At 27.8% G+C, this 10,616-nt stretch overlaps 1 long non-coding RNA gene across 9 annotated transcripts; it reads right to left on the bottom strand.

The window, feature by feature from the left end:
* Nucleotides 1–4,349: 4,349 nt before the first annotated feature.
* Nucleotides 4,350–8,431, bottom strand: LOC149890688 (uncharacterized). Of its 9 annotated transcripts, none has more exons than XR_016451226.1 (4): nt 6,469–7,806; nt 6,172–6,268; nt 5,159–5,220; nt 4,350–4,543 (listed from the first exon to the last, which is right to left on the bottom strand). It is a non-coding gene; the product is annotated as an uncharacterized LOC149890688 (long non-coding RNA). The 9 variants fall into 9 exon arrangements; XR_016451221.1 differs by having other exon boundaries at nt 5,159–5,324; nt 6,611–7,806; XR_016451224.1 differs by having other exon boundaries at nt 5,159–5,252; nt 6,611–7,806.
* Nucleotides 8,432–10,616: the final 2,185 nt, after the last annotated feature.

Below are 10,616 nucleotides of genomic sequence, written 5' to 3'. Positions count from 1 at the left end.
TTGATAAAGAGTTTTGATAATTAAGTTAGTTGGAAGCTGTAGCAACTTAAAAATTAAATTGATTATATAGTTTTACTTGATTTCTGTACAGCAATAAGGAAGTAAGAGCAAATAAATATATAACCATTTCTGTTAATATGTTTTAATCTTAAAATGCCAAGGAGTAAGGTTGGTGTTTTTCATAAAAAGATTTGCGAAAAGGATATGTTTGATGCAGTGAATTTTGTTCTTCAACAAAAAGTTTAAATAATGAAAGTTTTGATGAAATTGATTTTGGAGTAAATATACTTGATAATGAATCAGAAAATAGTGAAATTGTTTCAGGAAATTTCTTACTAGTCAAGTTAAGTGGAAAGAAATACTCTTGACATTTATGTGGCAAAAGATATTGAAGTTGTTGGTTTAGTTTACAAAGTTAAGTATCTTAAGAAATCAGGAGACAATAAATTTATACGAGAAGCTGACAACATTTATGATGTAGAACTTGAAGATATTATAATGAAAGTTCCATCGCCAAGTGTTGGTCATGGATCATCTAGATGTCTTATGTTTGATGTTGATCTGACACCTTTTACTGTACAGTAATGTTAATTAATATAATATATTTTAATACCGTATTTTTCATTATCTGGATTAAAAGATTTCCTTTAAAAAGCATTATGGTCAAATCTAAATGAATCTGACAACTAAAAACAGTTTTGGTTAGTTTTTAAGAGGTTTCTAAGTTAAAAACCTATTTAGGGGGTATTAATCTACTTAGGGCCAGATTTTTTATATGATCATATCATATCAATTACTTCCTATTGATATCGGCATAATTACTTAAAATATAAAACTCCACCAAGTAAAAGAGTTTTAAAATCAATAACCTTTTTTTGGCAAGAACGTCGTGTTGATCAAGTTTCCAAATTAGTTGTGAGAAATATGGTAAATAAATGCGCTGTGGTTAATTGTCGAACTGGCTATAAATTTAAAAAAAGTGAACCTAGTTCTCTTTATCCAAGTAAAGCTGTTTTTAGTTTTCCCAAAGATACTAATTTAGAAGAAAAATGGATTAAATTTGTAAACAGAAAAGATTGGAAACCAAGCAAACATTCAGTTATTTGCATGGATCATTTTGAAGAAAAATATTTAAATATGGAAAACGAGTTACTTTAAAACACGAGTTAAAACCTGTTCCATCTATTTATTCTGAAGAAACTTGTATTCCATCTTCTGTAATGCCTAAAGTTTCTAACTTTCGTAAACCACCAACTAAACGAGATTCTACTATCCCAGATGAAATTCATACATTTCAAGAAATGGATAAAATAAAAAACATTGATATGCTTCATGAATCTAACTCTCCAAATGGATTTAGTTTTCAAAGATATGAAAGTTTTGTTTTATATTATCGTTTGTTTTTTGTAGACTCCACTCCTTTTATTGAATCAATAAGTGTTGATAACAATTTGCATGTAAAACTGCATTATAAAAGTTGTCCACTTCCACTTCCTCATTGGTTTAGAACTATCAACAATTGTAAACTCACAAGTTTATCTATTTTAGATAATTTGGTGTCTTATATGCACAACCTTGTTGAAGGAAATTCCTATTATTTAGTTAATGAACTTTCAAAACTAATCTTTTTTAAATCTAAAGGTCGACCTCCATATTCTTCAAAAGTGTTACGTTTTGCACTAATGCAAAGATATTCATCATCTCAGGCTTATTCGCATCTTCTGGAACAACTTCCTTTACCGTCAAAGTCACTATTAAAGAAGTTAGTATCAGGTGGAATTGATTCAATAAAATCATTAAAGTTATTGTTAAATGAGGACAAAATAAGCAATGATTGTGTTATTCTTTTTGATGAAATGTATCTGCAGCAATCTTGTGAATACCACAGTGGTAGATTAACTGGACAAGATAAAGAGGGTAATCTCTACAAAGGAGTAATTGTCTTTATGATTGTTGGCCTCAAGAAATCAATACCTTATATAATTAAAGCCATCCCAGAGACTAATATCACTGGAGATTTCATTAAAAATGAAATAGAGGAAAGTTTAAATACATTAAGATCTGCAGGTTTTAACATTCGAGCATTGATTGCAGACAACCATCCAACAAATGTCTCAGCTTATTCAAAATTGCTTAGCATTTATGGGTCTGATAAGCCAGAAGAAAATTTCTTTATCACTTATAATGATCATAAAGTTTATCTGATGTATAATAGTGTTCATTTGCTTAAAAACTTAAGAAATAATTTGATTAGTACTAAAAAGTTCTTTTTCCCACCATTTCAGTTCACTGATTACAGTTTTAATATGAAAGTGTCTGCAGGGGATATCTCTTGGGCTTTGCTTCATAGAGTACATGAAAAAGACAAAACTCTTTCAGCAAACTTAAGAAAGGCATATAAATTAGGGGAAAAGACTCTATATCCAGGTAACAATAAACAAGATGTCAACTTGGCATTAAATATATTCCATGAAACAACTTCAGCTGCAATTCAAAATTATTTTCCTAATGAATACTCAGCATCAAAATTTTTAAAACTCTTTAATTTATGGTGGGTAGTATCCAACTCAAAAATGAAATACTCTAATAATGTTAAAGGAAATGCAGCTGTTATGGGGGATGGTAAGCCACAATTTTTACGTGCACTTGCTCACTGGGTTCAAGAGTGGCAAAATTTACAGTACAGTTCCACTGAAAGATATTGTCTCACAACTCAGACTTCTAATGCACTAGTAATAACATTGCAAAGTACTTCTAGTCTAATTGAAGATCTTCTATTTGAAGGATATAATTATGTTCTAACCTCACGTTTCCAAAGTGATCCATTAGAGCGACATTTTTCAAAGTATCGTCAAATGAGTGGTGGCAGGTTTCTAGTTGGATTACGTGAAGTAACTACTTCTGAGAAAATTTTGCAAATGAGATCGTTATTAAAAGAGAACTTTGACTTTTGGAAACTGGATTTAAAACCTTTTCATTAAGATGTGAATCTGAATTCAATTTCAGAACTTTTTAATAATGAAATTCAGGAAAGTGAGTTAGATGAAGACAGTAAAGAGGTTACAATTTTTATTGCTCGATATATATGCAGAAAGTTACTTAAAAAATTGAAATGTGAATTGTGTACTTTATTGCTAAAAAGTGATGTCGTTGACATAGATACAGAATATATTGACCTAGTATCCAGAGGAGGTCTCTTAACTCCCTCAAAGTTAATTGCAAGTCATGTTATTAGTTGCTTTGCTATGCTTGATGCAGTGAAACAAAGTGTACTTACATTGGAAACTCTTGAGATCAGAAAAGTTAGCGAAAATATTTTATATGAGTATAATTTGAACCAAAAATTTCTTTGTGATAGTCATTTTGAGTGGGGACTTTCTCTTGTTAATAGAACAGTAATAAATATTTTTTATAATAATGAACAAAATATTGTAAGTGGGAGTAAACACAAAGATACTGTATTATCTTTCAAAAGGAGACAAAGAGAAAAGAGAAAATAAGAAATGTAGTGAATATATATATATATATATAAATTGTTTATACAAATAAATTGTTTTAACTACAAATTTGTTTATAAATTCAATATCGTTAATATCTCAACTCCAAATGCTATTTTATAAATGCATCTGTTATATTTTAAATGTTAAAAATTATATATTTGAAATGAACTGTAAAATATAGTTTTTACTTAATATTTGATAATTTAATTTCTAATAAAATATTTAACACAGATGAATTAACCTAAAAAATTTTGAATAAGGAATACTTAATAAACTTTAAACTTAGGAACCCAGTCGGCAAATTTAGTTGTAAATGCGCATTAGAAACTCGTTTAACTACGTATCGTTGTGGTATGTATGTTAGCCATTTTATCGTGTCGAACACGCATTAGAAATACGCATTAGATGCGTATAAAGACAGGTATACAATACGACGCCTACTTAGTATCAAACTCGCATTTGAAACTCTTGTAAACACGTATAAAACACGACAATTAGAGAATATTCAATACGATATTTTCCTGGTATTACATGCGCATTTAAAACTTTCCAGAATACGCGTTCGACACGTTAAAATGGCTAACATATATTTACGAATATATGTTAGCCATTTTAACGTGTCGAACGCGCATTAAAAATAGACATCAGATGTGTATTAAGACAGGTATACAATACGACGCCTACTGAGCATCAAACTCTTGTAAACACGTATAAAACACGATAAACAGAGAATGTTCAATACAATTTTATTAACTAATATGAATTCATAACATAATGATAATGACTAGCAGTAAACAACCCGTAATATGGATTATGAGTTATTAAATCATTAATAACAATAAAAACACATTAATAACTTGATATATTATCTGAAAAACTAAATACAAATTTATCTATAAATATTTTAACTTTGATTCCCTAACAGCAACGTCATTGCTTATAGTTAACGACATAAAGACCGCATTAACATCAGTTGAGTTCTTTTTAAAATCTGTCACAACACAGGTACCAGAAAAGGGAAGTCAAGCATAGCCTGCAAATACCTAAAAAAAGAAATGAAAAAAAAAATTACAATTTTTAATTACAAAAGTAATATTTGCATTTTATTGTTAGTAGAAATAGGATAATAATAAAAATAATAATAATAATAATAATAATAATAATAATAATAATAATAATAATAATAATAATAATAATAATAATAATAATAATAATAATAATAATAATAATAATAATAATACTAACAATAATAATAATAATAACAAGATTATAAAAAGGCTAGACAACACAATGTAGTAACACTGGCAAATAGCACCACAACTTAATAAGATATTTTATTAACTTAAATACTTGGACTAAAAAGATTTTATTTATTACAATATTTGAACAATCAAGGGACAATTATAGTTAAACAATTTGAGCAACTATATCATAAAATAGCAAGCAACTCGTAAAATATTTCTTATAAATGTGTGGTATTAAGAAATACGTAAGAGCTCAGTAATTACATAAGTTTTATTAAATCTCCCTCTCATCTAAGAGAGAGAGGGAGAGAAAGAAAGTGTTTCCAAAGCAGCATGTTAACAAAAGTAAAAAAACACGGAATAAATAGTAGTAACTGGTTTTATTATGTTACCAGTAAACAAAATTATTTTTACCTTGATTAAAAGCTAATTTCCAGCATTTCTTAATTAAGCTCCAGCTTCTCTGTAACTGTTGACTAATGATTAATAGAGTAAATATCACATCATACTAAATTTACAAAATTAAAACCATGTTTCAACAGTAAGCTAACTAATCAAGAGATGACAAAGGGAAGACAAACTAAAAAAAAAAAAATAAATGAAAAAAAGAACATGATTATAATAGAAATTGTAAAAAAATTTAAATTATTTAAATTTAAAAGTGTTAATTGTTACTATAAATAGTTAAACTCATACTTTGCTTTGTTCTAAAGTGTCTAAAGTAAAATCAAAATAACAGACATTAACACTGCTTGACACTGAATTCTGTCAAGTAAATTTTCTGCTCACCAAGCAGCATTTTTTACATTTTAACAACGATTAATTTCATCCAGCCTAGATCTATTTTTTTTCATTTGACAACGTTTTTCAAGTTGCCTATTAGCATTTACATTAATAACTTTGTTGAGCCTAATACTATCTATTTCAATTTCACTATTATCATTAAACATATTACCAGTAATCTTACTATTGTTACAACTGAATGAATGAACATAAAAGAATCTTACAAATTGTGATCTTTTCTAATCAAAGACTTTATTTAAACTTAAGATTTATTGAAGTCCATATCTTTTTATATGTTTATACACATTAGTCATTTATCAAAAATATTAAACAATATTTATTTACATCAATTATCTTTAATTCAACAAAGAATCTAGACTGCAATGCACAATGGAAAAATATCATCTTTTTTTTTCAACTACTTTCTAAAGGAATTTTTTTATTTTTTCTATTCTGTTATTTTTTCTAAGAAAGAATATTTATATAGATACAGAGAAATATAAAATATACTGAAATATAGGCAGATTTATGTTTATAAACTTTCATGTCAACAGATTACAGTCAGTTTTCCATAATAAATACATAAAGTATATACCTAATATGAAGTAAATCCAATATAAAATAAAACAAAATCGTAAACTTACTCAAATCAGTGTCAGTTACACTGTGTGAAGTAACTAAAAAGCACTTCAGTTCTTTTCAATTGCTCTAAAAAATAACTTTCAGCTCTTTCCAATTGCACTAAAAAATAAAACAAAACTTGCTTAGCTGAGTTGCCTAGTTTATAAGAATCTGAAAATAGATGAGTAAAAAACCAAGAACAAACAAACATTTATTTATTAGAACTACTATATTTTAAGCAAATTAAATTAAACAAAGAATAACGCCAATTCTCCTTAAAGGCTAAAAAAAAAATTTTCAGCTCAAATTTGCTTGCAGACCTTGCTTGTAAAACCATGTGAATAAGAAACACATTTAGAAAAGCCTAGAAACTACTTAAAAATGACATATGCAACATTGAAGTTTGAGCGTTGACTGGACTAATTATTAACAGATGTTTTTAAAAAATTCATATAAATTTACATATATTTGCTCTTTTATATCGTATAAACCCATCATATGATAAATCTGAAACGAAAAAATGTAATGGATAAGTGGATAAGTAAATACAAAGAAAAACATCATATATGAATCATAAATCAATATATCTGATAGAGATAAGATGTCATGATAAGAGAGTAGTAGTTGTTAAATATTGTTATTTCATGTTAGCTTTTAGAAAACAATTCATGTTGGTATGTCATGGTTCTAAAAATTCAAATTGAGATATAAACAAAATGTATATACGGCAAAATGATTTTTCTTGAGTGCCTTTTAGTAAATGATTAAAAGCAGTGAGTTTCAATAATAAAACCACTTATAATTTTTAACAATAGACACCAACATAAAGGTAAGCCAAATGTAACAACATTAGTAACATAAATAACAACTTTACGCAAAATCTTGCTCAACATGTTTGCCAAGTCACACACTTTGAAAACATGTAAACAACATAATATAAACATATATGCTAACTATAAAACACAATATATTTATTTAACTTTACATAACATATATAAACACCTCATATAATATTTATATACACAACAGATACATTTTATACTATTTTAAAAACACATTTATAAAACAATTATATAACACATATTATCACATACATATATTTATCAAAAACTTTTTAACTTTGAACATAATATAAACATATATGCAAACTATCAACATATATAACTTGAACTGCGCGAACAAAAAATTTAAAAACAACATGAAAAAATCTAAAAAGATTCATATATATATTCATATATAAAGACATATTTTGTAATAAAATATCAAATTATAATCATATTTAATTTAAATCAAACACTTATCGAATAAAGAACAAAAAACAGATATAAGAACTGCAATCCTTATAACAAAATTTAATGTTTAGCAACAATAAAATGTCAGTGTTGGCTCAAAATTTTAATTTATTTTCTAAATTTTCTAAAACAGAACAAAAAATTCTGTATATAATCTATATCTGATAAAAATAAGTAAATATTGCACTGATAATCAGTAAAAACTGTACTGGAGATATGTGATACTACTTTAGCAGAATGATATCTCTTCATATAACTTTTAATAACGCTGATTATGATATAGAAATTGAGATCATTTACTTAACTACTTTAGTATATGTATAACTAGAGAGATAATAAATAATACAAAATATCAACTAGTTTTGTAGTTACCTAGAGTAAAATGGTTTCATGTACAGGGAACTACTCCAACTATTATATTGCTGTAAACTTCCAGTTTATTAATATTATTGAATTTTCTATTTGGGCTTGCTCCATCAGACATTATAGCTCTTACTTTAAGTCCAATGGATTCCAATATACTATATATATATATATATATATATATAAAAAATAATATAAAGAAAAAAAATAATTTGTCACAGTTTTAAAGAACTTAGCAAAGCCAATTTATGGCAAAACCCAAGTATAACTAAGTATTTAATATTAACAAAATATGATTTACCAGCTTTAAATAAACCAAATTTTATTTGAAAAAAACAAATGGGTTATTACTTTTTATGACAAATGAAATAATATATGAAATATGAAAAACAAATCTTTCGGGCACGATATCGTACCCGATTATGATCAAATATAATACGCGACAATTTAAATCACCAGTAAAAAATAGCTTTTTTCCCGGTTTCACTTTCTACAAATTCCAGTAAAAAAATATTATTTTCAGTAGAAAATAATTAATCTCCGGTAAGTAAATAAACCGCCAGTAATTAATTTTATTTCCAGTAGATAATACTTTTTTTCCAGTAATTTAATATTAGTTCTCGTAAAATAAATTTCATATATATATATATATATATATATATATATATATATATATATATATATATATATATATATATATATATATATATATATATAATCTAGTTGTAGTAATAGTAGTAGTAGTAGTAGTAGTAGTAGTAGTAGTAGTAGTAGTAGCAAGTGCAGCAGCAACAGTAGTAGTAGTAGTAGTAGTAGTAGTAGTAGTAGTAGTAGTAGTAGTAGTAGTAGTAGTAGTAGTAGTAGTAACAGCAGTAGCAGTAACAGTAGCAGTAGCAGCTAGCTAGATCATTTTACTTTCATGTAAGATTTTTTTCAATTATTAGAGCAATATTCAGATTTCTTTTAATCATAATACATTATGAACTCCATTCCTCAATACTCATCAGAAAGTGAAGCTGATTCACTACCTAGTTCTCCAAAAAAAAAAAAACCTACAAGCAATGGGAACTTGACTGCAAATTAGAAAATTTAAATGAAGTCAAAGAATTTTTGAACAATGAAAAAAATTGGAGTTTTGATTTTCGAAACAAAACTGAAGAAGGTCAAAAAGACTACTACCGATGTAATCTTGTGAAAGTTAAAGGAACTCAATGTGCTGCAAGCATTTATCTTTTGTATGACAGTTTCTCATCTAATGTATTATTATACAGAACAACTTCACAACACACACATGATTCTATTGAGACTAAAAGGGGAGGTAAACTTTCTGAAAAAGTTCAGTTAGAAATCAACAGACTTTTTGATTTGCAAATGAAACCCAAACAAATTCGTGACTACTTGGCCAAAAATGACTTTTGTGTACCATCTCAAACACAACTGAATAATATCCTTGCAAAATTGAGAAAGAAAAAGTTTGGAGTCACTAACATCAGTCTAGGTGAATTGGAAAAGTGGTTTATTGAAAACTCTTCAGTGCCAAAAGATGAACATACAGCATTTATTGTGTCCTATACAGTGACATATGATGAAGAGTTCCTTTTCAGATTCTTTGCTTCAACCAAACATTTGCTTAGTCTTGCCAAAGATGCAAAGATCATCCATGCTGATGCTACTTACAAACTCATTTGGCAAGGCTATCCAGTTTTTGTTGTTGGTACATCTGATTCTGACCGCCATTTTCATCATTTTGGCATAGGAGTTTGTATGTCTGAAAAAACTGCAGATTTTACATTTTTATTTGAAGCATTGAGAAAAGGTGTCCAAAATATTTTTGAAGTTGTTATGACTCCTGAGGTTTTGGTTTCTGATGCTGCTCAATCCATTCAAAATGCTTTTAAGTTAGTTTTTGGTGAAGAACAAAAAATTGTGATGTGTTGGGCACACATGTACCGAAATGTTTCACAGAAAATTAAATCCATGGTGAAAATAGAGAACAGAACATCAATTTTGACAGATATTGAAACATTACAAAAGTTATCAAGCCCAGAATCTTTCTTAATTGCCATCAATCTGTTTTTTAAAAAGTGGGATGACCAAGAACATTTGTTTTTACTTTACTTCAAAACAGAGTGGGTTAACACTAACTCCAATTGGTATGAGGGCTATAGGCATTTCACCCCAACCACTAACAACTGTCTTGAGTCATGTAATAGAGTAATTAAAGATGAGCACACCTTTCATGAACGATTTCCTATCAGCAAGTTCAAAGTTGTTGCTTTGCAGATGATTGAAAACTGGTCTTTTGGTTACAAAAATAATCTGAAGTTGTTTTCAAAAACAACAACAATCAGTTTGGCTACCAAGACATCAGCATACCAATGGGTAAAATCCAAGAAAGAAATTCTTACAGAAAATAAAGAAGCAGAAAATTTTTATTACATACCAAGTGGGGAGCAAAATGTAATTAAAAAAGAAGACATTTTGATCTACAAAAATCAAAATGATGCCACTTTCGATGAATTTGTTAAGAACCAATTTGGAATTTGGGTGGTTCAGATGAAAGATGACAGTTGGCAAGATGCAAAATGTACTTGTCCTCATTTCTTCAAAAATTACTCCTGTAAGCATTCAGTAGGAGTAGCAATACGTTTGAAATTGTACAATCCACCTCCTGAAGCCAAAAATATTCAAATGCACCAAAAAAGAAAGCCAGGTCGTCCAAAAAAAGCTCGAAAAGCTTTGCTGATTCAGTGAATAATTCCTGATGGTTATCTGTAACCCTGATTTAAATCTATTGGACAAAGTATAAAGTT

Source organism: Hydra viridissima, unplaced genomic scaffold, assembly GCF_058129835.1.
Source record: "Hydra viridissima isolate aposymbiotic clone 2 unplaced genomic scaffold, HvirCarnegie_v1 scaffold_3, whole genome shotgun sequence".
NCBI lineage: Eukaryota > Metazoa > Cnidaria > Hydrozoa > Anthoathecata > Hydridae > Hydra > Hydra viridissima.
The sequence above is the reverse complement of the archived record's forward strand: the minus strand, read 5'-3'. Positions and strand labels throughout refer to the sequence as shown.